This window comes from Oreochromis niloticus, linkage group LG17, assembly GCF_001858045.2.
Source record: "Oreochromis niloticus isolate F11D_XX linkage group LG17, O_niloticus_UMD_NMBU, whole genome shotgun sequence".
In the NCBI taxonomy this organism is placed as follows: domain Eukaryota; kingdom Metazoa; phylum Chordata; class Actinopteri; order Cichliformes; family Cichlidae; genus Oreochromis; species Oreochromis niloticus.
In genome coordinates this window covers 18,088,158-18,115,746 of record NC_031981.2, presented here as the reverse complement: position 1 = coordinate 18,115,746, position 27,589 = coordinate 18,088,158, and the positions used below count along the sequence as shown (strand labels likewise).

The 27,589-nt window shown below is 42.2% G+C and overlaps 1 long non-coding RNA gene across 2 annotated transcripts in view; it reads left to right on the top strand.

Moving 5' to 3' along the window:
• LOC112842566 (uncharacterized) overlaps window positions 1-27,589 on the top strand; it is a 171,280-nt gene that overhangs the window by 121,420 nt on the left and 22,271 nt on the right. The window contains exons 2-3 of one of the 2 annotated variants that reach the window (XR_003214377.1): window positions 21,779-21,921; window positions 23,970-24,455. This is a non-coding gene — a long non-coding RNA (uncharacterized LOC112842566). Of the gene's footprint in view, window positions 1-21,778; window positions 21,922-23,969; window positions 24,456-27,589 lie in introns of those variants that run through there. The other variant, XR_003214378.1, reaches the window with a different exon arrangement.

The window sequence follows — 27,589 nt, the reverse complement described above, 5'->3', positions numbered from 1 at the left end:
TGATAGCATAAACATGCAGTGTAGTCATTTTTTTTCTTACGTAAGACTTTAAGCAGAAACCCTTGAAATCTGGGTGACGGTGGACTAAAGCATTGCAGTGGCATTGCAGTGCTGAAGTCTTGCTGCGTTAAGCCTCTTAGATTACAAAACACTTTTGACTGCATGTGCACGTTTCTGTCATTTAATTATCAGTCCAGATTTCCCGCTCAGAAAATGTCTCTGCACAAATGCAACACTTTGGTCAGTACATTCATCCTGCACAGGAGCAGCAGGGCCTGGGACGGTAAATTCACTAAAAACGCAGCAGGACAAAAGCCCTGCACCTGGGTTTCTGTAAGAGATGGGACTGAATGAGTCATGACTGATGTGATGCATTTTTATAGGTCACAAAATGTCAACTTAGATGGAAATATCCCGTAAGATTCTATGGTGTATTTACTCTTGCAGTCAAAAAAATAAAATTCTATCCAGCTTTGACAGCATGATTATGTTGGGTGAAAAATAAAAGCATAAACAACAAACCTACATACTTAAGTTAAAGCAACATTTTTGCAATGCTTAAATAATGACATATAGTTTCATCTTTTTTTCTCCTTGTCTTCATTTGAAACCTCCTAAAATGTTGTTCACTCAGAGTCATAGCTCTCTGTTTTTACCAAAAAACCAACAGACCCACTCCTCCTGACCTCATGAACAATGTTAGAAACTAGCTGGTGGATAGTTGAAAATTTAGCAGACATATTTAGCAAAATAAAAGCTTGCATGTATCAGGTCTACACATAACTACACATAAATTATAGCAGCTAGATGTTCAAATAGGTAGGTGAGCAGAGAACGTGAAAGAAAATCCCCCGAGTTTGAAACAAGCTTTGCAGAGTTACAATGGTAAGTACCAGTAAACAAAACCTCTTTATGAGGATCATGTGAAAGGAAGGAGATGCCATTTTGGCATCACATCTGTCATCACCTGGCTGCGCTTCACCCCCAGATATTTGTCCCTCTTTTAGAAAGCCTCGCTCACCAACATGACTGTCACTACGACCATTACCGGTGGCCATTCAGCCTCTGCCCGCCCTCCAAAGGCCTCCTTGTTCTCTCAGTGGCTGCCGGGCCACAGTTCTCTGGCCCGCTGGCTACTGACCCTTGGTATGGCTCACAGTCTGGCACTGGCGCCCTCCATTAGCCTAATTACAGCCATGAAAGCAGTGCAGACCGAGGCCGGCATTAGGGCCAATTAGGGTCGCCCAGGATGGGCTATGACCAGTGTTGGGTTACTCACACACAGACATACAAAATATTTTGTATCACTATGAATGTGAGAGTCTAGTTCCTTATTGAGACTCCAGAGTTAAACCCACTCACCTGCAGAGTGGGTCTGAGTCCTAGGGTGGACAGACTTTAAACCTCAGTGGACCTTGGACCTGAATCTGCATGCCACATTGGCTACTTTGATGTTAGTTAAGTAAAGAAGGTAGATATCAAATGAGTAAAAGAGAGAGCGAGAGAGGAACCTTGTAAAAAAGAGAGAGAGACTTGTGTCTATCCATTCATGCGTGTGGATGTGGATGCCAAGCTGGGGAGCCAGCAGTAATTTGTGGCTGTCACAGGCAGATAATAAGTCTTGTGTCTTCCCTTCAAATAAAAAGGTGGAGAACCTGCTCTTAAAACAACTATCCTCTCTGTCTTTTTGTTTCCTCTGGGCCCCTGAAGGTATGGCTAGTAGAATGTATGGACGTAGGAATGAACAGAAAGTGTCGCTAACCCCTGCAAATAACTATCATTACTCAAAAATGCAACGGTTTGCCTGAATTTGTTTGACTCAACAAGCTATTTGATTTCCTGAAAAACCTGTAAGCGGTAAAAGCACACGTCAGATTTTGTGTCTAAGGCTACTGTCACTGTGTGATAGACTTTAAAGGTTCAGTGTGTAAGATCTCACCACTACATGCCAGTGGATTGGAGATTGCAGTCAACTGAGATGTTTTGTTTTCTTAACCCTCTCTATTCAAGTGGCTAATCCTAGCTAGAGTAGGTAAACAACTCTGGCCACCGTTCATTTTAGTTAGCGTAGGCTGTGATTTCGCTGTTTACCTCAGCTGTTGTCCAAGTCTTTTACTCTGGAAGATGCTGTAAAACTTTGTCGAAGGAGTCCAGAACAAGTTAGTGAAGCTCACATTTGAGTTGTTGATGATATCCTGAACGTTTCTGTCAATAAGTATCGCTGTTAGCTGGTGTTAGCTAGTCTTAGCCTTTAGTATAAAGTTCTTTGAAGTGGATCTAACATTGTTGGATTTCTTCAAGTGTGATTCTTAGGACACTCAAGCCTAACATCAGATTGCAGAATGTTAGCTTATAACCAGCTGTTGTTATTACTGTTAGCTTGTTGTCAGGTGTCCAGAGGAGGGTCAGAAGTCTGAACTGCTGACAGTAAGTAACTACAACAATATCTGGAGTCAGTAACCATGTTTCCGTGTGTTAGTGCCCCAACTTTAGCTCAGGAGATGAGGCTTGAGGTGAGGGGAAGAGGATAAGGTGGAAAAGATGGAAGAGAGAGCTGTGGTTGAGGAGGGAAATGAGAAAGATGAGAAAAAAGATATGATGAAAATATACATGTACAAATGTTAAATGATCACGTGTAGTTTGAAAGCACTATTTGTGATCTTTAAATTAGAAGTAACTTATAGGGTGTACTTTATATTTGGCCAGTCTCTGGCCATATACGTGATGGCCATAAATGCGATTAGGCGAAATAGTGATGTCTATCTTGGCTGCTGTGTTCAAGATAGCAGGGCAACACTGGAGTTCTGTTTTTTGTTTTTCTATTAGATAACCTCAAAACATTACATGCTGTACCCTCAAAAGTCAGATGTGTGCTGTAGGTATTCATGATTTGGGCCAAACGAAATATCACCATTTTGTTTGTTGTTTTAAACTTATTCCAGGATTAAAATGCCATGACTGGCTTTCATCTGAGGGAAATTTATTATATAACTGCATACATAAGTAATGAAAATGCATAAATATTGGCCGTTATGCAAGTCATCAAACGATAGCTGGCAGATTCTCAGACTGTCAACATTGAAATTTTAAGTTTGTCTTACATATAAAACAGAAAATCAGGGTGTCATCAATTTATTCTCATTGTTGTTGCACTAATTACACAGTCTTGCTTTCCGATCACAAGCACCATCGAGTATGAATGGACTGTGCAGCTAAGAAAACCCATGCACAGAGCATTCAAGCATCGAACTTGCTGGCTTTAGGTAATGTTGGGTGCAGTTACACTTTAAAAAAATTTTTTTTACACTTATTGGAATCATTCTGAAGAATGCCGGTCAACTCTTTACATTGGCATGTGATTTAATATGGTGTGGTATTTATGTGCACTTGTTAAAAAAGACTTGAGAACACAAGTGCACAACCGAGAAATCCTGTCCTGCATTAGTTTTCCTCAATAGTTCTCTTATCTCTGGCACATGTCTGCTCCTTGGAGATGATTATCTATCGTCTGTTTGCCGCTGCTTTTTGCTGTTGTTATTTTGCTCTTAATTCTTTAAGAATTTGTATTAGAAACAAACAGGCGCTTAGACGCCGGCTCTTTTGAGACAGCAGAAGCCTACGCATTTACGTCAATATGGAGGTCATGTGTGGGAAGAACAGAGCCAGGGAGTAATTGGGCTGAATCATATATGTTGTGGAATTTGTGTTCTGATTGGTTTATCCCATCCCTCTGAGACCAATTGTAATTCAGCTGTTTAGCACCGGTTTATTCTGAATGAGGTGCGTCTATGGAGAATTTTTAGTGTGTTTGGAGGTTTTAAACAGATGAAAGATGGAATATTGCTTGCGAATGGTTTTATATTCAGCATTTTGTGGTCGTTTATTTTATTTTGTTATGAATATGAAATGAAAAGGTAAAAAACTGTTTCGCTTTTTTGTTTGTTTTTTGGTGGAGACATACAGAACACTTGTTTACATTAAACATGCAAGGTAGGTTTACTTTAACGGTATCGCTAAGTCATTCCTTCACTGTTGCGGCCTCCTGTTCTCCACAGTAGCTCCAGCATGTGTGGAATCTCCAGCCAGAAGGGTGATTAATTGTGAAATCTGTCTAGAACAACACAAAGCCAAGTCACGGTGCTCGTCATGCGCTCACAGAGCAGCTTACCTAAGACTCGCTGCTGTCAACACCCTCTGATATGATCTATACAGAGGATGAACTTTCCCTGTTTGGGGCTTAACTGATAAACCACACACACACATACACATACGGATAACCACAAGCAGGCACGCTCCCCAGTGAGTATCAAGAGCAGGTGAACAGCCACCTGCCGTACACACTCTTTACACACTCATGCCTATTAATCAGTCCAAGTTGTTTTGTCAGACTGTTTAAACAAGGAAAGGTTTACATGTTGGCAGTCTTTGCTTTGGCTTTCACTATAATCACTACTAACAGTTTTTTAATAGTATGTATATTTATCAGGATTTTCTTTTTATTGTTGTTGATTTGCACAGAAAACTCGTGGTAATCTACTGGATGTTTAAAACTGTATTTGACACAGTAAGAGAAATGATTAAACTTTACAATGTCCACCTTAAACAGTGTCTTTTTCTTTAAATAACTGAAAATAAAGTGCTCTGCTACTGTACAAATTAATGCAGACGCTTTGCACCCATATGTACCTGACATTTTTTACTCTACCAAACAAAAGCCGATGTGATAGATTTATAGCACAAAACAAATGTCAGATGCTTACATCATTTTCCAGATACTTACATAAATTCACCCGACATCAGGACTCAAAGTTTTCGTTTAACTCCTTTGTTTCTTTGTTTACATCAAGACTCGTGCCAAGGCTAGGCTTGATGTTACGAACGTTTTTGTTTGTAAGATCATTTCATTTGTCTTCACGCGCGGAGTGACATGCGAGTGTGTTAGCATGTTGCTGTCACCGTGCACGCGACTGTTTCCCTGCACTGTTTTGTGTGTTATACATGCCTGTAATAGACCAGCTCTTAGTTAGACTTATGTGAGACTGACTGACTGATCACCAGCTTGAGTTGAGCACATTGAAAATCATCTGTTCTCGGTCCCAGGCCAGTTGATTGGTGCATCTTTAATATAATCTGCTTGCAAGCTTTAAAACAAAAATATTATTTAGCATTATTATTTGCATAAAGCTATTATTTAGCTTTATGCAAAGCTGCTGCTCTAGTAGCCTCCAGGAATAAAACAGGAACCTGGACGTAAGCATAACAGTCGCCATAGTTTTAGCTAGCAACAGGTGGTCATGATTAAGACTCTTTTAGTGATTAAAATAAAAACATTAATGGAAATTGTTAATTTTATCAATGATTCAGTGAGTTTGTGTAAGCTTTTAAAGTAAAGCCAACATAATATAGTTTACAGTGTGTTAACAAAATACTGAAGAAAACAGGAAATTGTTTTAAACCAATTAAATGGAAGAGCAAACAGGACCATGCCTGAACTTCAGATTGAACACTTTAAATCAAGCTCACTTGGGATTTCACACAAGGCAGCTTTCATCCTTAAAGCAAGAAAGAAATGTCTGACTTGGTGCTCACATGCATATTGTTTCAGAGCTGTCAGAGGCCCAAAGTTTCGCACATACTGAAATCACACCGCATATACAAACTGAAATTGAGGCTGCAGCTCATTAATTCTGACCTCACTGCAGATTTTGCTCCTGGAAGCTTTGAGGAAAAGCATGCCATCACTTCCAGTATACTGACAGCAAGCAATCCTGGTCAGTTAGCATCAGATTCTTCTCCGAAGGTCCATATGGGCAAACTGAACCTCAGTCTATACACGTACGAACACACAAACACGACAGGTGATTGCTTTTGCTTGCAAGGGCTGCAGGTAATTCACAGGAGATTGGTGTCGGTTTTGCTCCGAGATGTGCACCGTTGTGTGCAGAGAGTGTATACACAGGAGGCGATGGTGGATACTGATGTGTGTGGGTGGTTGGGTGGACGTCGGGAGGTGTGGGTCATCTGCAGACGCCCCAACCTCACCTTATCTGCAGCGAGGTGGGCTGTGTTCGCAGAGATTAAACACATTTCGAAGCGACGCTAACTGCCGGGTCCTAAAGAAACGCAGGCAGAGGGAAAGCCAGTGTAGCTGCAGCCAATGTTGTTGTTAGCTGAGGAGAAAATCCTTGTTCCCAACACTGATAAGGACATAGTGTTTCTGTCCCCAAGGGGGCGGGAGGCAGATTCAACCTCTGTAGATCTACTGTAATGAATATCAATGGCAGGGAATGTGGCTGCTCCCGTCCCTTTGGGCCTTTAGTCGCTTTTCCCCACTCTTCCGCTGTCAGAATTGCGACAGGGATACTATGCATGAAAATGCAATGCTTAATATATGGTAATGCTATGTAAACACGGGCTGATCTGAGAGGGGGGTTCGGAGGGAGAATAGATCGACGGCCGTCTGTGCTCAAAGCCGAGTCGGGGAGTGTATCTGCGAGCCCAACAGTAGCCTCTGAGCACATTTATCTGGAAATGAATATGATACACTGAACAGGAAGAAGGGAGGAAAGGGTGCTGGGGTGAGGAAGGAGATGGGAAGAGGAGGTGGGGGAGGGGGGATGTGGTTACTGCAAACTCAGCACCACCTCACCCCATCACCGCTGCCACCCGTCTTTGCTTCCTACTTCCTCACTTCTTCTGTAGAGAGACGTTTTGCTCTCCCTCCTCCTCCTCCTCCTTACCTGAGTTGAACAGGGTTTATTTAAATTGGCATCCTCTAGGCCAAGAGGTTACCTGAGCCCCTGTGAAAAGGAGAAAAAAAACATGGTGGCCACTACGGTAGGCATGCCTGCCCCACACACACACTATCCGAGGGTTTGGTTACTGCTCTGAAACAGCCTGTCTGGTAGCGCTGGTGGAGGTGGAGGGAGGTGAGGGAGTTATAGTTGGAAGTATTGTCTCTAAAGCGGTGTGGGTTTCCCAGCTTGTCTGACAGCCCGACGCGAGCAACGCCGCATTCCTTCGCAGCGAGGCCGAGACGAGCCACCTCATCGGCTGCCGCCATTCATCAAGTTAAAAATAGCCTCGCCACAGTCATCCTTTCATTCAGCGGGTCATTATTTTGCACATAAGCAGAGAGCGACAGCCAGAAAAAGAGGAGGACAGTGACAGAGGGGAAAAGAAGGAGTGCAGAGACAAGAGAGGAGTGTGTGTGGATATGTGTGTGTGTGTGTGTGTGTGTGTGTGTGCGCGTGTGTGTGTGTGTTAGTAAGATGCAATAGCCCGAGGCAGTGAGGTGGGATTTGTAAGCCCTTTGTAAGTAACAGGCAGCACTCTTAGCAGGCTGAAGGTATGTTTTTGTGTGAGTAATCCGTGATGGATGTTTTAATTGAAAGCACAAGGCTTTTAGGGCTGTTTTCAGAGACCGCAGCCAACATCTGACACCTCCACTCAGACCAGAAACCCCCCCAAACTCCAAACATCCAAGACCGCCCCTCAGTACAGTCTGTTATATGTAGCACGGGTCATGCCCTTAGTACACGGGACACAAGGAGAGCACAAGACTTACCAGAGTATTGCTGGCATGTGTTTAACGTGGCAATTAACAGACAGAGTGAAGTCCGTGTTGTACTGGCAGGACTGCAGAATATTCTTTGAATTTTGGGTGTAACAAGTAAGAAAACATGTTATAGGCTAATTTAATCATGCATATAACCAAGAGAGTTTTTACTGTTGCAAATGAACAATTTTAATAAAGACTGTGTGTGATTTCAAGCAAAAACATATCATCAGTGACACCGGAAATCAAATTAATAACAAACAATAAGACCGATCCAATTCTAGTACAAGGAAATAAACCATTTTATCTTAAATGCAGATATTTTATATAAATAATTTACTATATCTAAAAACTGATAATCTCTTGTACCCAAAATATTTTGTGATCCATCTTCTTTGTAACTTAATTGCCAGTTAATTTTTTTGAGAAATTTAAAAATGTAAGGAATACATTTTTTTTTCAAGAAACTGACGGGTTAAAATGTAAAATAATCCTAACATCAAATGTAAAATGTAAAAAGGAGAAAGTTATTTTTATTTTTCAGAGTAAGATGGAATTGTTGGGAACTGAATTTGAATAATGATTCAAGAATAAAGTGATGTGAATGAAGACTGCATTTCAAGTTTAGGGTTGAATGGAAAAACGGAATTTAGGCTGAAGGTTCTGGGATTAAAGTTGAACTGTCAGGAATAAATCTGAAGTTTTTTTTAAAAACGGTAAATAAATGAAATATTTTTGAGGAATTTACCTCATTCTCAACTTTTTTAAAATCTCATTGTATCCTGGTTACAGTGACATTTCTACTGTATCATTCGAAATAACAGTGTTGCTGTACTTTACTATGGGAAGTAACTGAGACATTTAACAATTAAAACTACAGTTATGGTTGCACGCTACTTCCTTTGCTAATAATAGGTCAAAAAACACTAAAATTATATATGAACTGTACTGATAGCATTATTACTAACTTTCCCACATATTTTATACATATTGTTATTTTGAAATATTGTGAAGTATTTCATGCCAATCTTAATCTTCATGTAAAAAAATTGTTTAAACTTTTTTCACAGCAAAATAATTTAAAAAATCTTCCTCCTCCTCACATTTAAAAAAAAATGTGTGTATCCTGAGTACTCTGTCACAGTGTGGTGTAAGTGCTCGATGAGTTTCTTACTCCCTGCATGAGACAACAATCATCTATCCTTAGCCGAGCAGTTATGAAGTGGAGAACAGTTGACCCAGCAGAGCTGCGAAGCCGCGGGGCAAATGAGTAATTCCTATAGTAGCCCGGGTGGGGCCACTGGCCCTGAAGGAGGGCCATAAATTTACAACATGATGAGCCAGGTCCAGAAGGGATTGACCCTCCTTGACCTGCAGAGGCGGGACCCGAGGCTTGTCTGGACTACAGTACTTACAGCTCCCCATCCCCCCTCACCTGCTGACTGGCTTTACCTCGCCCAAAAGCCGTGCGCCACAGCCCCGCATACCAAAGATCTTCCAAAAAAAGTGCACTCCCGTTTAGAAAGTGTGCTCCTTACAGTGAGTGAATGGGAGCAAGCTGTGGGAGGGGAGAGGAGGAGAGTCAGAGGGGGGAAACTTCACAGGGATTTCTTCTTTTTCTCTCCTGTCACTAACCGCCAATTTACCCCCCAACGCATTTGGAATCAAAACTTAATTAAAATTTTGAATAAATAAAAACAACGAAAAAAAACCAACTTATTGAATTCTGAACCCTTTGATAGATTTATCCCCCCCAAACCCAGAATAATGCAAAATAAGATTTAATAACACCTTTCATATGGAGAGTACAAAGCCGGCTATTTGCATTAAAGTGTAAATCGTCAGGGAAAGGCATGTGCCTCTAAGCTTATTGATGTTCAGTTCTGAGCAGCCGGGCGGCATTGTTTCATACTGAAGCTTGACGGATGTCAAGGTGATTATAGTTTAGATCACCCGTAAGAAGACAACGTTTTGAAATGGTAAAATACAGACAGGCAACACAAAAGCCTTCAAATGTTTGTTTTACTGGGAGGGGAAGAATGAAGAGAGTGAAAAACTCCCACTGAGTTTCAGTGTTCGCTCGTAATTCACACAGAGGATGGATAACTCCACCGCTGTTCAAACAATCTGACAATTTGTTGAATTCTTCTGATGGGCACAAAGTCCTTCTGCGAAAACCATTACTGAATGGCATGACAATGAGTAAGAAAGGTACAAGGGATTGTTGTATAAGCCCTATCTGCACACCCTTCACCTAAGTTTGAAACTAAGCCACGAGGCAAGAAGTGGAGAAAGACAGAAAAGTTTCTTGTCAGGTTACACTTCACCCGCGGCAAGGCAAAAAGAAGAGACCCAGAGATGCTCAGTAGAGCTGAAGCCAGCTTTAAAAATACCTGACAAAAACACTCTTTTATGATTTTTTTTCCTTTTTTTTATCATTTCTTTGTTATTCCTGCAGATTAATTTATTAATTAGAGACACAGAACAGGACGAGGAAGAAACAGAAATGCTATCACACCAGAAAATGCAAGATTTCCAACACAATGGAGTGAAAAAAGAGATCCCAACAGAAGGGGAAAAGGTTTAGTCATGACTGCTTGGAGCTGTTTTGTCTTCCTGTCTATAAATAAATAGATATATATATATACACTAAGTGTATAAACTTAAAACCATTATCAACCTTTAAATGTCTCCAGTGTGATATTTTTTCATGATAAAGTATACCTCTTTGCACGACACACTGTCAGTCTGACATCATCCAGCAGGGTACAGACACACTCAGACCCTGTGCCTTGGGGGTGGAGGTGTGTCTGTTCTTGGTTGGAGGCTAATGGTGGCCCTCCCCTTGTCTAATAAGTCCTTATCTGCCTGCTGGACCGCTAGCTCAGGTGACACACCCTCGAATACAGGTGACTGTGCATGTTGCATATACGAGTACAATATTGCTCCGAGGCAGCCTTGAAGCAAAGGCACGATGCAGGATGGGGAGTTTGATTTCAGATTAAAATTGGAGTCTTCGCTCACAGTTGTCACTTTATTAGTTGTCCAGAAATCCAGCTCAGTCTGATTTAACGGCCCTGTAGCAAATCTTACCCTTATGAAGGGTGAAAGGTTCAAGACTTGTTAAATCGGCTTCACTTGTTGATTCAACGAGTGACATTTTGGACAACTTATTCAATATTCTGGACTGATAATTCCTTCAACATTAGTTGAACATTAGCGTTTCCTGTAGGCTTTTTCCTAAATTATATTTCTGTGAATCTGTTTTGATCTCACCTCTGGCTGATCAGGCATTGTTTTTGTGTGTGAAAATTCATCTACAAAAGTTATGATTTTGATCACTTGGTTTTATTTAGATTAGCCCTTTATTGATTACTTTTTGGTGGCTCCATGGTGCATGCCTCAGGGGTCACAAGGACTCGTAATGCTGGTCCCAAGCGGGGATAATTGGGAGGGTTGTGTTGGGAAGGGGATCTAGTGTACCAAATCAGTAGCTTTCTGTGGCAATGTCAGTCTTCAGGTTATAATTTAGTTGTGAGTCATCATTCCAATATATCGATTCAAAGATGGACGCTATCAATAACAATGCTGGCATTGGTATCAGATCGATACTAGTGTGATAGGATCGACAATTGTTTTTAGCTTAGGCATAGTCTTTAAAACACTGCTGCAGATGCATTCTTTTATTTAATTCGTATAAAAAATTTAGAATAAAAAAAACGTCACTGCTCCGATCCAACATGGAAAAGAGACAGAGTATCATTTTGCACTAATTAGCACAAATTTCCCATGACATCCTGCTGACTTATATTAGCCTCATTAGTCACAAGTGCAACCTGTAGATTTACACCTGGAGCGTGCGTGTGTGATACTCAGGATGACCCGGTGGATTTACAGTGCTGCCATTAAGGCATGCAGGACTTGAAGCTCCAGCTATGCAGGCCTGATTGCTGTTACCTTGCAGCCCCAGGTGAGAGACACATAGAACACATGTGCATATGTGTCTATGAAGGACTTCACTCTTTATTAATGAGAATCTGAACTGAACACTAGGCCACAACTTTACTGCTCAACACAATTATCTGACCTGCTGGTGCACATCCATATACATGGCAGATGTGATACTTTCTCCATTTTTTTATGTATTATCGTTTCTCTGCAGGAGAGAGGAAGCACTTTGTCGATTCACTACAGCCAAAAGAAGAAGAAGAAAAAAAAGCCCCCAAACCATCGATTTTCACTACAAAGATTTTCATATTTTCACCCCCTTTTCTCCCCTTCTTTTTTTTTCTCACGGAATAAAATATTTCAGGGGACAGACGAACGACGGAGCGGGCAGGAGCAAAAATGACTCAGAGGAAGGATGGAAGTCTGGATATAGAAATGGGTGAAGGGAGGGAGGGAAGAAGGTGAGAGCGAGGAGGGGGAGGTCAGGTTAGGGGTCACGTGTGCAAAAGAGATAAGACCTCCTCATTCCATTTTGACTGACAGGCCAAGGGAGGGCTCAGCAAAGCCCCCCGAGACACCACACCGCTCCCTCCATCACTCTCCGTTACTGCTATCACACTTTCTCTAGGCCATCACTCTCTCTGTCTCTCGCTCTCCGCCTCTATCATACTCTCCATCATCCCCTTCTCCCTCCATCACCTGCTTCTATACATGCTTTCCACCTTTGTCATGTATTTTCCTTTTTGCCCTGACTCTTCTGTTCCTTTAGTCGCATCCTTTCTTGTCAGGATACCTCCTGTTGTCTCTTATTCTTTGCACAATGATTTTTTTCCTCCTCTCTTTGTATTCACTTGAGAGTTCCTTTGTAGTCCAAAATCATGTAGCTTTGTCTGTTTTGTATTTTCTGATTTTATTAACACTTTTCTTTGTGAATCGGAAGGCAAAAGCTGGTTTGATACAGCTTCTGTTACCTGTAATAACACTGTACTCACCAGAGTAGTGAGTAGGGATCCAGTGTGACAGAAGAGAAAAAACATGAGCTTTCAGGTGGTCAGATAGGTTGTTAACAAGTGAAAAATGTATCCGGATTATCTAAACCACTTTATTTGCCCAGTAGAAAGTTCGCGTGATGTTAGCATTGGTAATAGTTGGGTGAATTCTCGTCTCCTGGCCTAAAAGAAATGGAACATTTCCAGTGGTGAGAAGTCGGCTGACACAACCGATGGACTCCAATGTGCCAAATGATCCTCACAGTTTCATGTGTGAAAGCAGCTTTGGGTTCACCCTGGTGCAGAGGTAAAGATCTGTTCATTATCTGCTTACATGATATCATGTAGAAGATGATATCTTCCTCCAAAGCAAGCTCGCAGCCAGGTTGTTCTCTGCAGAGGCGAAAGAAAAGATAACTAAAAGAGGAAAAGTCAGGTCAAGGTGCTCCAAAAGGCACCACCAGACATAATCCTTTCAGACCTTCCTAACCTAGTTAGAAGTCAACAAATAGAGTTAATTGCACTGATAATAATTTTTCAAAAGTTATATCCTGTAAAAAGTACCCATATGGAAAAGAAATAGGAAAAACTTATAAAAGACTTGCATCAGCTTTAGCTTGCTTCATATAGTGAATCATATAAGGCTTATATGATTTACTCATGAAAGTGGCCACTTTCTCATTACTTTCATATATTGTTTTTAGGAAGTATCCAAAACATACAAGTTTCACATATATAATTTTTCAAGGGATCTTATATCTGTTTTCACTCTTGTATGCTTTTCATACAAGTTTCACACAAGACAAACTTTATAAGATTTATATATATCTTTTCCATATGGGTATAACGCAAACTTCTCAGTCATGAAGCACCTGACTTTTTTTCCATTTAAAGTTACTAAAGTACAGAACTTTAAATGTAAAATTCATATATATAAAAGTACATGTATGTCATCAGGGTGTAATTTGTGTGCAAACTGATAGTCAACTCAGTAGACTCTTTAAATCGCTGTTAACAGGAACTCTGTGCATGCTCTTTGCATCATTTTATGCACCTTTATGCTACATTTGGTTCAACATGTGAAACTTTGTTGTGTTTCCAGTGTTAACAAATAAATATAAATAAATATACACTACAACTAAAAAATATTCTTCATACAAATATATAGACATAGGCACAATATTTTAAGTAATGGTTTCATTTGTCGTCCACTTGTTGCATTCTACTGATGAAACGTTTGAGAGGCTTAGATTTCCTCCAGATAAACAGTCACTTGGAGCACGAAAGAGGGAAGACATTCGCCTAAATGCACCAGGTCGTTATCAACTATGATGTTTTAGGTTTCTGTCAGCTTTTTAAAAATGATTTTGGCTCAGATATCCACTGCTACCCTGGAAGCCTTGAAGTACAAAGGCTGTTGCTCCCAGAGATGATGTCAGCAGGACTAGACGATGGTTTCCCAGATTTCCCATTACCTTACCTTACCTCCATTAGTAATGGGACCACAAGTTTGGAGCTTATTTAGATTATACCACCAATTTTGCTCTGAACCTTGAGAACTGATCGGTGGAAGACAAACCTCTGCAGCTATGGTGCAGAAGGTTTAATCATTTGGTTAAAGAAAACAGCCTAAAGGTTTAATTTAATACCACATTAGTTAACTGGAACTTAGTCATTCCAACACGTACTCTGTCTTTTGTATTTGGACTTACTGTAATTACTCAATTATGCCACAAAGTGAGCCATGTTTTTCATGACGGAAGCTGCACAGTGGACCATCTCCACTATCACTGGCTGCAGACGACGGCTTGACCCATAACCCCGATAAGTCACTCGTGCCCTCAAGTTGCCTTTCTACTGCCAAAGCGAGAAAGCAGACAAATGCCAGGAAACGAAAGATGCAAACAAAAGCTCGAGCACTGTTCCAACAAGCATTATCTTCATTTTTTAGCACCAAACAATGCATGACAATGCACGACAACAACAGGAGCCTTTATAGAAAGCGGCAGAATAGAGTTGAGGCCGTTGTGAGAAGTGGCAGAGGAAACGAGACAAAGCGGGATGAGAAGGACGATCTTCATTGTGGCGTCTTTTCTCATTCTGCCATGAAAGACACCGGCAAGGAGTCCTCAGGGCCGCTGCCAGCTGCAGAACAATCACACCCGCACGCCACAACCACGCCGCCCATCCAAACACATTAGGAGAGCATTGTCGAAGCTGTAGCTCTACATATTCATCCGCACTCCTTTGAATGCCTGCTCAACGCTCAGATGCAATCACAACATCTCCTCATATCGGAAACATCTTACATTTACATAACCCTTACATTCAAACGCCCGCATGTGTTTTTCCCCACCTTCTTTAAGGCGTCATTTAATTTTTTCCTTCTAAACGGATCGTTTAAAATAGACCTTAATCGGGGTAGATTAGATGCCATTGGAGATCTTGATGGAGCTGACATCTGGAGGTTTTTCTTAGCTCAATCACGCCAATAAGAAACATGCTGAATAAAGGGAGAGTTTAATCTATGCATCGCTGGTTCCACAGGATTATGGTGAGAAAAGAGAGACTGAGGAAGAGTGGAGGGCTGGAAAGAAATGGTGAGTAAGGGAGAGTGACGGAGACGGGGAGAGAGAAGGCGATGGATGTCAGGTTCTTCTCTCCATATAAAACACCAGACGCAGCAGAGGAGGGGATTGGATTCACTTTTTAAAATGTCACCCAACATCTGTTTCATATTTATGATGGTGGCGCTGCCTCTCCGATGCCCCCTTCAACTCTCTGGCGATTCTATCTCTGCCTCGGATTACCCCCACTACCCACCAATGCATAATTTATAAGGCTAATCTTTCAACGAAAGACTGCAGACACAGGCAGAGAGAGAGGGAGGAAAGGGAGTGTGAGAGAGCAGGGGGAAAAAAATGGATTATAAAGAAAAAAAACTGCCACAGATTTTTTGCTGATATGTGAAGGGAATGGCTGATTTTGGAGATGATACCTTAAGTATCTCATGTAGTCATTAACAGGATTAAGTGAGTGGGCTTCTGATAAGGTGGGAAAACAATTCAGGATTCGGCACATCTTGTCCTCTTTAACCCAAACGGAGACATATCAGTGTATGTGGCCCATGTTTCTCTTTCTTCTGTAATTTGTGATGCCTTCAGATCCCTCTGATAAGCATTGGGTGTCATTAATATCACTAATGATAACATTATAGCCCTGTGCTGGAGTTGTATCACGAATTACGCTGCGAGGTTGGATTTTTGCCAGATCAGGGTGGGGAAAGCTGACGCCCTCTCTCTTTGTACTTCTTTTTCCAGTTTTACAACAGAAACCGGAGCCACCTCTGTCACGAACCAGCCCAAGACCGACGTTTCAGTCATCTATTTTCTTCTTGCGCCGCTTTCCCCATTCCCGACATCCAAACTGACCGTCCCTTTCCCCTTTTTTCCCTCCTTGCTCAGCCCCGTTCCCCTTCCCGCCTGCCCCCTTTTTCTCGTCAGCTTTATTATAAAAAGTACACAGTTTCGCTAGAGTGCCCTTCTGACATTTTCGACTTATTAGCTAGTTTTCGTACCGTCTTCAATCAACCCCCTTAATCCTCACAGGGAGAAGCGCTTTTTAATTCACCGATGGACTGATAAGGGGCGCCTAGCAAAGCGCCAGAGAAGCAGCGGCAACGCTAGCAAAGCAGGCCTCGGATGAGGAGGGGAAGAAAAAAAAAAGAAAAAAGAAAACGAAAAGACGGGAAAAAAACGATTTACACGTAGATGAATCGTGCTTACAAGATGGAACCCTGGGCATTAGGAGCGGATCTGAATTTCCTATCTGTCATTTTTTTTTCACCCACCCCACCGCTCCCCCCCAACTGCCGCATTCGTTCAGTGTTTTTTTTTTTCCTCTGCCTCTCTCCCCTCCTTCTTCTCCGCCATTACCCTTGCTGATTGCAATCTTTAAGCGCCATTGGGCCCACTGCTTCTGCAGTTTTTAATCTGTCTTTAATCCCATAGATTTTAAATATTCCCCAGCTCCCGGAGACTGGAGGCAATTAACTGCCCTTCTGATGCTCTCCTTATCAGTTGCCTCCTTGTATCTCTCTGAAGCAGCCTCAAGACACTGCCAGAGCTGACAAATAATACCGCCATTTACCGCCGAGCATCCTCGGGGACTAGAAGGGAGCGCGTGGCACAGCCACCGCCGCATTCTAAACAGGTATTTGGTAAACATATCATACAGAGGAGAAAGAGGAGGAAATATACTGCAACAACACTCCCAAAAGCAATGTATGTTTGTCTGCCTGCCATTTTGCAAGTGTGTCTGTGTGTTCTCCCTCAGACCGAAGACAAAAGATTGTCCTCTAGCCCTGTGCTGATGTAAGGGGGCTGCGCTGTATGGGATGCTTAGCCTGCTGTGTAGATACTAATACAGTCTGCACTCTGGTAGCTCTTTACTGTGTTATTGGTGAGGAAATAGTTTTAAGAAAAAGAGAGAGAGAGATATTTTAGACACATGCACTTGATTCGGTTTTACCTGACCCTGTTCTTCTTTGTTTTAAAGTAGAGCTGTGGTAAGACATTGACCTATTAGTTACAACAGCTTTAAATGAATAAAAATAAAGAAACCTGCATTAAAAAATGTCTTTTTAAGCATCTATTCCCCCTTCTTTCATGGTGTAAAGACATGCATAGTCGCTAATACCTGCTATTACATATAGACAGAGGGGGGAAGAAGGTCTGAAGATAAGCACAAAATAGACAGACACTCACCTTTCATTTGCCCTGCATGTATGAAATGTTTGATAAACAATTACCTAATGACGCTCAAGGACGATTAGGCAGGTATGGCGTCTTTAGATAATCATCTCATCAAACAAGACAGATCTAGCTGCTACCTTTTTCTTTCTTTTTTTTTTTTTTTTTAACTCTTGCCGCCTTTGTCATTTTGGGTTTCTCTTAAATCCCAGAGTCAAAGTCTTACCACTGTAAGCACCCTCACATCATGTTTACACCAAGGACACCATCAAATAACTCGTAGTGATAACTGTGCCACACAAGATTACTGATTAGAAGAGATGAGATCATAAAGACGATAGTAAAGGCCGATCAGCACAACACTGATCCACTCACACTGTTTCCAAGAGCGAGGAAACCAGGTGAACCAAAGGAGGGAAAAAGTTACTAAAGTTACTAAGAACTCATGAAATGAAGTTCAGTGCTCTCTGCTGCTCCCCTAAGACACCAGTTAACTTCATCTCAGCAGCAGTGGTTTCTTATTTGGAAGATCACAGTGAGACCTGGGATTGTTTAGTTTAGTCTTGACCTTTGCCAAATGGTTGGATGGCTAGAGTTTCCTTTTCTGCAATCTATCCAATCACTCCTCTTGATAATGTATCCTATGGCAGCGCGATGAATGCAATCACCAGCCCATGCACCACAAGCCTGCTAACAACACCACAAGACACTGCGGCTAAGCCAAACCCGGCAGGCTCAGCCAAAACCGACAGATAACCATCAGCTAAGAGCTTTGTGACATCATCAGACAGAGACGGCTACTGACTCCATGCCAGGTTAGAGAGCTGCTAATCCAAACCACAGACTACAATAACACAGACAGAGACAAAAGCAGGGAATGTGCATCATTACAAACACTCTTAAATGCTTAAGCTCTTTGTTGATGTGGACAACACGATCGCTGTAATGGAGCGTGTACCTTTCGCAGGTCACTTCTCAGCCAGAGTGACGAGATCTCATAATCAACTTCTGATGATTCCCACTCGTGCTGATTTTACCAAACTCACGACGTGACCTGTACGCGTTGTTTCTGACACAAATAACCGAGTGAAACTTTTGCTTGACATCTACTGGCATTATCATCCCAGCTCTAGTGTTGGATTACGGTTCGCGCAGGCTTCTCACCATTAAAATCACATTCAATTATAGAGAGGCTCGGAAAGGTTGTCAAATTGTGATTTAAAATGAAGTACATATGCTGGTACATGTTTAAAGAAAGAGAGCATTTAAAAAAACAAGTCCTTCTCTGACTTTCTGATGTATATTTTACATGTATTCACATAGGATCTGGCACATCACTGCATTTGTTTCTCATATGTGCAGCTGTGGAAGGTATTTGCAATATAACCCAACAATGCCTCATGGGATCATGTTTCCTTGTCCAGCCACCAATCAGCCACGAGCTTCAGCTTTGCTTTGTTGCTTTGTTTGCCATCATATCTGCAACTCTTTCTGGCTCGGACTCAGACTGGATAACAGGAACTGATGCTATAGCATGTGTGAAGCCGTGACTACATCCATTCGCTCCTTATTGTGCATATTCTTTAATCCACTCCCACATATACAGGCCTACACTTTGTGTGTCTCCTCTTAATAAGTGTCTATGCATGTGTTTGTGTGGTTTGGGAGGTTAAGCTGGTGCTGCTCTCTAAGCGTGGCCGATACCGATCCAAAGAACCACAGGGTCTGAGGGGGGCCAGGGGTCCGCAGCTCAGCCTACAAACAGCAGGCTGTGCCAGGCAGGACGCAGGCCAAGAGAGGAGTGGGGTGAGGTGGTGGCAGTAGAAAGGAGGGAAGACAACCACTCTCATCCCTTTAAAACCACAGCACTTGGGTCACACTAGGGGGCCACCCAATTTCACACTCTTGTACAGAATGGCTCCCTTACAGACAAAACAGAAAGACAGGAAAACAACTCAAGTAAGCCTGAAACACAACAACAACAAAAAAAGTGTTTAATAGCTCCGGCACTATATTTTCTTTGACTTCAAAAGAATTTGCAAGTAAGGTGACGGTGTTCCTTTAGTTTTTTTTAAAGCCACAGGTCAGAGATTGCATTTTGCAGCCCTGTGAAATAAAACACACCGCAGCACTTCGCCTCAAATCCAATCAAGCTCCGTTATCAGCTCCCTTCTCATCAAGGAAGGCTGCTGATGGAGGCTGCTGGTGGTGGTGGCGGAGGGGTGGTGGGAGTGCTGGGACTAAGCCGACCCCCCCACCAGCCCAACCCCATCACCCAACATACACCCCCTCACCCCTTACACCATACATACACACACTCCGCCCGAATCCCCCCCCCACACACACACCCTCACCCTCCCCGCACCCTCCTCCCTTGGTTTCCGTGGCGACTGCTAAGCCCGAAGTTACGGTAAAGCTGGTGTGCCGCTGAGCCCTGGGCAGGATTTGTGACAGAGAAATCACATCAGCCTATGCTGATTAACAATTCCATTCCACCCTGAGATTTATATAAAAAAACTATCTTACATTTGGCTTTTTAATAGGAACGATCGCTATCTCAAATTGAGTCCCTGCAAACTTTAATAAAGGCTACAGGGTTGAGTGGCATTTTGCATGCTGATTTAGGCCCGATTGGCGGCTTTTGATGAGAGGGAGGCTGCTATGTAAAGCGGTGCTCCTAGCGCTTTTCCACATCGCCGGTTCAAATGCGAAAGGATAAGAACATGAAGAAAAAAAATACCACTTCCATCTGCAATCTCCGGATTTCTCTCTGCCTTCCTCCCTCACTCTCACGCTCTTTTTTTCAGAAAATGATTGACTGTTGAATATGAATAAATGGAATGGAATGAAGCAGGAATAGAGAGACTGTGCACGGCAGACAGAGGAGAGATGGAGGAAGAGACGGAGAGAGGGAACAGGAATAAAAGAAACCCCTCTCCTGGACTTTTTTTCTTTCCTCTGGAGGAGAAAAATAAAATCATAAAACCAAGGTTTTTATGCTCTCCTATTCTGACATTTGGAGAATGGTATTAATGTAGAATATTCACAGTGTACAGAAAGGACCACAGGCGCAAGAGCGTGTGTGTGTGTGTGTGTTAGGAGGGAGGGGAGGAAGGGGCATCAAATAAAAAAAAACATTGCTAGAAACACTTATCCCCTCCACCCCTCCGCTCCAACCCCACAATCTACATCAGTATTAAAAAACTATTTATAGTAAGAGTTCAGCTTAATGGGATAATCAGCTCTATTTGTAAAGATATTGGATAATCCCAAATAGTTTATACGGGCATAGAGATTTCAAACATTTTCATTAGATATACAGCTTTTCAGAGGCGTTTTAGATGTCTCTCAGTTCACTTTGTATGCTGCTCCGAGACACAAAAAAGAAGCAAGGAGGAGTAAAAATCCTGAAGCGGTGGCCGAATGCTGGGCTTTTTCTGCGGAGAGTTGTTATCAGAAAACAGAGGACGAGGCAGGAGATTCCTCTGTTAGCTCCTCACAACACCAGCGTTTCCTGTTTTTAAACTGACATTGCAAAACTCCTCATAGCAGACCATGTCGTACGATAAATGTGCATGCAGCAGTTGCTAGTGATGACTATGAATGCTTTCCCATCTTAAAGAAGTGTTTTAATTATGCTTTTTTTCTCATCCATCATATTACATGCTTGTATTATTGAGCATTCACCCTTGCCTCAACTACAACCAGTGTTAAAATAAAAAGAGAGAGAGGAAGAGGACTATAGAGGGAGAGAGAAGGAGAAATGGGGGAGTTAGGAGGAAGAGGGCCAATGGAAGGCATCCAACAGGATCAGCGAGTAGGGCAGGCTGCCAATGCCTGGCACACACACTCACACACACACAGTTTATATCTGCCCCGCCTCTCTCCCTCAAGGAAACCCTCATATACCCTGCAGGGTGGACCACATCCACCATGCATCAATATACTGTATGTTCCCAAGTCTACCAGTAAGCCATAGAGCACTGGTCTTACTGGGATGCCATTTTGCAGGTGTTTGATGGCTTTGGTGAGAGACAGCCAAGAGGAATATAGTCAGTACAATGAGCCAACAAAAGTTCATCCCTATCTGCAGAACTCGCACTATCACACCCTCCTGTGAGACTAAACAACAATCAGTGATCTTCCCAAATAACCGATGAGTGGACTGGCATCAAAATCATCTCTATGAGGAAGTTACTCAGCTCAACACGCTAACGTTCACGTATGAGATGAGCAACTAAATAAGAAATTGAAGGTGTAGCGTTCAAAAGTTTACAAATATTGCCGTTTCTATCACCTTTAACTTGAGGATGACCAAACATCCATGTTCCCCAGGGACAAATCAGCATTTCTGGTGGTCTGTCCATGGGTACGCTCTCTCATTTTAAATGTGCGTTACAGTCACATTGTGCTTTTTTGGCTGACAGAGGGGGCTGGCTACTCATCACAGAGGTTTTCTATCACTTTTCATCTTGTATTTATGTGCTTTTCTCATCCTGGGGTTTTTTTTGTTTGTTTGTTGTTTTTTTAAGGAAACTGCCGTAGAGCACTTGGCCAGAAGCTACCAAGGGTCTAAGTACTGGCTGACATCTTTTCAAGTCTGCCAGTTAGACTGAAGAGGAAGAAGACCAGAACAGCTGTGATGAGAAAAAATGAAGGAGGCAGAGAAGAAGAGGTGAAGATATGATTCCCAGTGGTTGCACAAGGCAGATATGGATAAAACTGTGATATTTATCGATATTTATCTATTTTCCATTTGGCACACAGCAGCATTAGCTGCAGTTTCTCTCCTGGTTTGTGATGTTGTGATATTTGCTGTTGATGGGTTGTGATCTGCAACCGGTCCGATACCGCTTCTATTGATACATTCATCCACCTTAACTAATGTTGGATGTAGGTTTTATTAACTTAAAGCAAGAATATAATGCAAAATTAGCTTTTTTCTGCTAAATATTAATACATACCTTCCAAACATGTTAGTGCATCAGTGGTTATTTAATGTTATTTGTTAAAAGCGTGGTAGAAATATAAAATGTAAAGTTTTGCCACATTTTATTCCTGCATGACCGTTCAAGCAAAGCAATGGGACTATCAGTAGTAATTACACAAAAATGATGGTAAATGGTACATTTCCCTACTTTTCTCTTGGGTCAGTCGCTTTAATTATATTCTCATTAGGCAACCCGCTTGTAAGAAAGTGGAACATCTGAAAAAAGGACTAAAAAAATCTCCTCTGGTAACACGTTGTTCCTTTTCTTATGTTTGTTTGCAAAGTGTCACATATCAGGGTACCTAAGCTTCTAGCACACAGTGTAAAAACGCAGAAGTGGTATTAGATCACACCTATAATATTTCCTGTTTGCCTTTTTCTTTTTTTCTTAACTCAGTCTGAGTGATCTGAGTGTCCAAGGCAGATACCCTGCGTTATATAACAACATCTGGGTAAAATGACCTAACATAAGCTCACGTAAGCCCCTGGTCACAGCATCAAATTTGTCTAATAAGATGATAAGTGTGCTTCATTGCCTTTATTTTCTTATATGATTTAAATTATTTTCAGTTGCAGATAAAGGATATTTTGTTTAGAAGGTGAATGAACTTACCTAGCTTTACATCAACTTTATGCTAAAATACCGCAGATTTATTTTTTTAATGCTCGTGTACCAAAATCCTTTGAAGCAAGTACTAATCAGTCTATTTCTAGTAAAGAAACATAATGTTAAATTGTGTTTTGGAGGTTAATAAAGCAAAAATCTTTGATTTTTTTTAACTATCTGATGTGCAGAAACCTCACTGACAGCTGTGCTACCTGTTATAGATCCAGTTCACAGGTTTAAGCCTGTCAGCTTAGGTAAAGCTGTAAGCTTATGTATGATAAATGCCATTGTTAAATAGCCAATCAAGGGCCTGCACATCGACTATTAAAGAGAAGGACTTGTTGATGGAGTACTAATCTCTTTACAGTTTTCACATACCACCATAAATCTAAACACGGGAGCACATGCATAAAAATGGTAACAAACCATGTCCGGCCTTGCAATCCATTCAAGATTCAAGTATAGTTATCACACACTGACAGCCCTTGTATCAAGACCACAGTCAATTGATTTGCATATAGAAAAAAAACCCCTGTCATTCCAGTAAAATCCACATAACCAATGCCATAAAGCCACCGGGTCGGAAGCTTGGTGCTTCTGTACCGAATCAAAAATGGGGGATTTAAAGAAGAAACAGACAAATGAAAGACAAATGAAAAGTTGTGATGCCATTTTCAGTATCTCACAAGTGCATCAAAAATATGTCTTCCCAGAAAAACAATGAGATTTTTTTTTTGTCCCACTCCTTTAGATACACCAGGGTTGCTGCATTGGTCGTTAAGGTCATGGCTCGTCTATCAGGGGTGAAATGAAATGATTTTTGTGGGTTCACACACAAACACAATGCCCCCCCACCCCGCCTAAACTGGTCCAGGACCATGTTGCCCCCCTCCCCCCACCCTCCTTTACCTTCTTTCCCTGGCCAGTGCTTTCCTTTGACTCTGATAAGATGCTATCGGTAACCCTCTAAGCACTTGAGAGGCACTTTAGGAGATCACTGGAGCCATTACCATGAAAAGTAAAAGATACAGGCTATATTGATGCCAGATTAATACTGACCAACATGTTATTGATTTCGGCCCCCATCTTCCTCTTCCCCATCCCCTTTTTACTCTCCCTTACCCAGTTTTTCTTCAGCTCTGGTCTGGACCTCTGACGGTGATCTTATTTTCTGATGGAGAAATGTTTTGTGGCCTGGCTCGAGAAGGGAGCCCACCCCTCCTCCTGCGCCTCTGCCCCTCGTCGTCTTCTTCAGTGCAATGCCACTATCTGCAGTTTCACAGGGCCATCCTTTAAAAGGTGCAGAGCAAAGGCTCGCCGTTATCTGCAGATGTTATTCAATTGTTACGGGACAATCTGGGCCATTAGCTGCTGTGTTAAATAATGCATCCGCTTTTAAAGGGGGACCCTTATCTTTCCTGTGTGTGTGTGTGTTTTTTAACATTATTAGTATAGGAGTGTAATGAGCGGCCCCTGCCTGATGGGCTCTGATATACCTCCAAGGTCTCTTTGCGAACCTCCACCTCCACAGCAGCGCATAGACAAACGGTGACCTTTTTAATGAAGCTCGGTTTTATCTCGTTTTATTAAAAAGGACAACAAGAAGCGGAAACGCTCCAGACGAGATAAAAAGTATTTAAATGCGCTCGTCTAAAGGCGCAGACGATCGATCACGATGCAGCCGCTCGGGGAGGAAAAAGGACAAGCGGGGATGCACATATAGACCTGTGTGTTGCTACGAGACGCAAAGGGAGTGAGTGCGGGGATGGAGAGACGAGAAGGGAGAGGTGAGGTGTGAGAGGTATGCCTAACCTAAACGAGAGGAAAAACCCAAAGAAAAAAGGGGTGGATGTGAAGGATGAGTGGAGCGAAAGGGAAGGATGGAGAAAGGGATGGTGGCAAGAGAGCGATAACTGCAATGTCTTCAGTCACAGATTTACACAGGCCATTGCACTCCCATTCTCCCTGGCTCTTATCAGTGGAATTATTGAGCAGTGTGGCATACCATTAAAAATTCTGCTTAGATTTCACAAAAATCAAATTGCGTAAGGTAATGAACGTAGCTTTCAAATGGACTCCTCACCGATACCCATTCTCAGCAGGCAGAAATACATCTCAGTCATAATTCCCTATCTTTATTGTACTTCTACACGGGCTTAACTATGCTGCCAAAGCAGTGGAAAGCTTAATAATCTCTGTTGCCCTTGATGTTAAAGGGATGATTTTGTGGCTATTGCTTTGGAGCCATTTCCCACCCTCTCAATCCCCCACTCTTTATATCTATTTCAGTCTTTATTCCTTCGGCTATCTCCATCTATCTTCCCCCCTTTTTGTCCTCCTGTCTCCCTCTTTCTTCTTCTGTGTTTTACTTTCTCTGCAGGCCCACACTATCAGCCAAGGTCAGGTGGGTCAGCGCAGGTTTTCACTCCCAGAATCCCCACTCTTTTCCAAAGCGCTGTTTGCTGATGACTGGGAGCTATGAAGCCGAGCAAGGAACACATTTCAAGGATGTCAGCACCCATGTTTGGATTGGCCCGTTCTGCTCAAGCACGCAAAGACACACAACTTCATCTGTCTTCTTAATTTATGTTTCAGACACACACAAAAAAGAATGTGTGTAAAGGCGAAGCTGCTTGGGGGTGTTCTCACAAACTAGACTTAAGACAAGGCGCTGCTGTCTGCAGTCATGTAACAAACAATGGAGTGACGTAACACTAAAGGAGTGGCAGGGCATGTAGAACCACTTTGTAGCTTCCAACAGCCGTAAATCTTATTTAATGAAGTAGTGCTTTCAGATTAGTTTGGCCATTTGACACATAAGAAGTTGACATTCATATCTTCTAAGAAGTCTTTAGAATATTAGCTGAAAGAGAAAAGGATAGACTTTGTTTCCTATTATATGTCTTTGCAAGGAGGTGAGTTGGGGTTCATTTTTGCAGTGAAAAAAGAGAAAATGACTTAGAAGGAGCTCACAGGAACTTACTAAATGTGTGCATTCGCTTTCTAACATCAACTAATCATCATCAGTGTCATTCTGACACATTGATGTGCAGCTGGCTGACACGTAGTTATTGTGGAAACTGCTCTTTCACATGTGACGCTGCTCAAATATATAACTTGGGCTTTTAACTGCTCCAGAGACGGCGAAGGTTTACAGTACGTTATGAAGGAATCAGTGGTACAAATGTATAGTCTGAGTAAGCTGTGAACGTGTGGTCCTGGAGGTAATGGATGGAACAAGATCGACAATCTGGGAACCTGTTGAGTTTTCAGGAATTCCAGAGATTTCCATCTGCCGGTCATAATTTACAACCGCAAATTAACTTTAAATCATTAACACTAAACTAAATTATCCGATGCATTTTTCTTAAATGCCACCTACCTTTTATTCTGTATCCCTCACCCACAGATTCAGACAGGCTGAAACAGTTTATGAAGATATAGCTTTTTTTTTTTTAACTTTCTTCTCTCAATGATAAAACTCCTTATTGAAACAAACCAATATGCTTTAAGGATATAAAGATTAGGTGATGTGATGTTGTTCAAACTAGTGCATACAGTACACTTACCCTTGTCTTTAAGCCTAAAAACCTTTTAAAGCGAGCTGTGCACCAGCAGCACAGAGGATTAATTGTTTATTTTCTGGAGCCTATTATCATTGGTGGCTGGTTTTGTTTTCACCTTGTGAACCTGTCAGTCTGACTGTCTGCGTGATCCTGGAGACAGCTACTGCACACAAATTTGATTTGGACTATTATGGCAGGTATTTATGCCCATGTGTGGATATACTCTGTCAGTGAGACAGCATACAGTGAAGGCATACATGGACAAAATAATACAAGGTACAGTAAAAAACCTTAACTGGAATCAAAATGATGGAAGTTCAAAGATAGATGTGGGCCCCTCATTTAGTTTTGAGTAAAGGGGCTTTACAGGGGCTTTAAAGTTAGATGAGCCAAGGTGACTATTGCCTCTGTCCAATTTACCCCCCTGTCACAAGGTCTTCTGCAGATTTAATGGCTTGGTAACTCCCTGCATGATGTTTCTCTGTGTTCTGAATGAACATTTTCCTCAATGGGTGGAGTCTGAAACTCATTGCCGCTGCAGATGGTGCATCGTAAGATGCTCCCTGACATTCAGACATGACAGGGCATAAACAATGCCAATTTTTCAGACAAACTTCACTGCTCAGAAGGATCTAGTTCCACTTAACTTAATGCCAGCTCCCACACCCGCGGTCTTATTCATCCAAAACCAAAAATAACAACCCAAAGTCCAAACGCTGTTCTCAGTGTAGCTTCCTGGCACAGACTCTATCTGGCTGGCCTTTCCCTACAGCCAGTATCAGTGTGATGTGCCAAAGCGACAACTGCACGCCACGCAGATCTTGCCTCGCCCTGCCTCTTCTGTCCTCTGTGGCTAGTTAGCCCGTTAGCGCTTTCGGCTGTCTGTTGGTCGGTCTGTCTGTACTCTGCTGGGCTTCTCCAATCAGAGGCCTTAGCCCGTGCAGCCCCTAATCCAACTACGGGCTTTACCCCACCAGCTCAGTGTAATCACACAGCTAATTCACAGGCGGACGGGAGGAAGGCAATCCGTGACGGACGTTTTTTGTGCAACTAAGAATGAGCTCCCCGGTGACCAGGGGAGGTGGCGGAGTGGGAGACTGTCAATGAAGAGCCGTGAAAAGATGGCTCCAAAAAGGCGAGATGCGAGGGGAATAGATGAATAGGAGAAATGGGCTCTGAG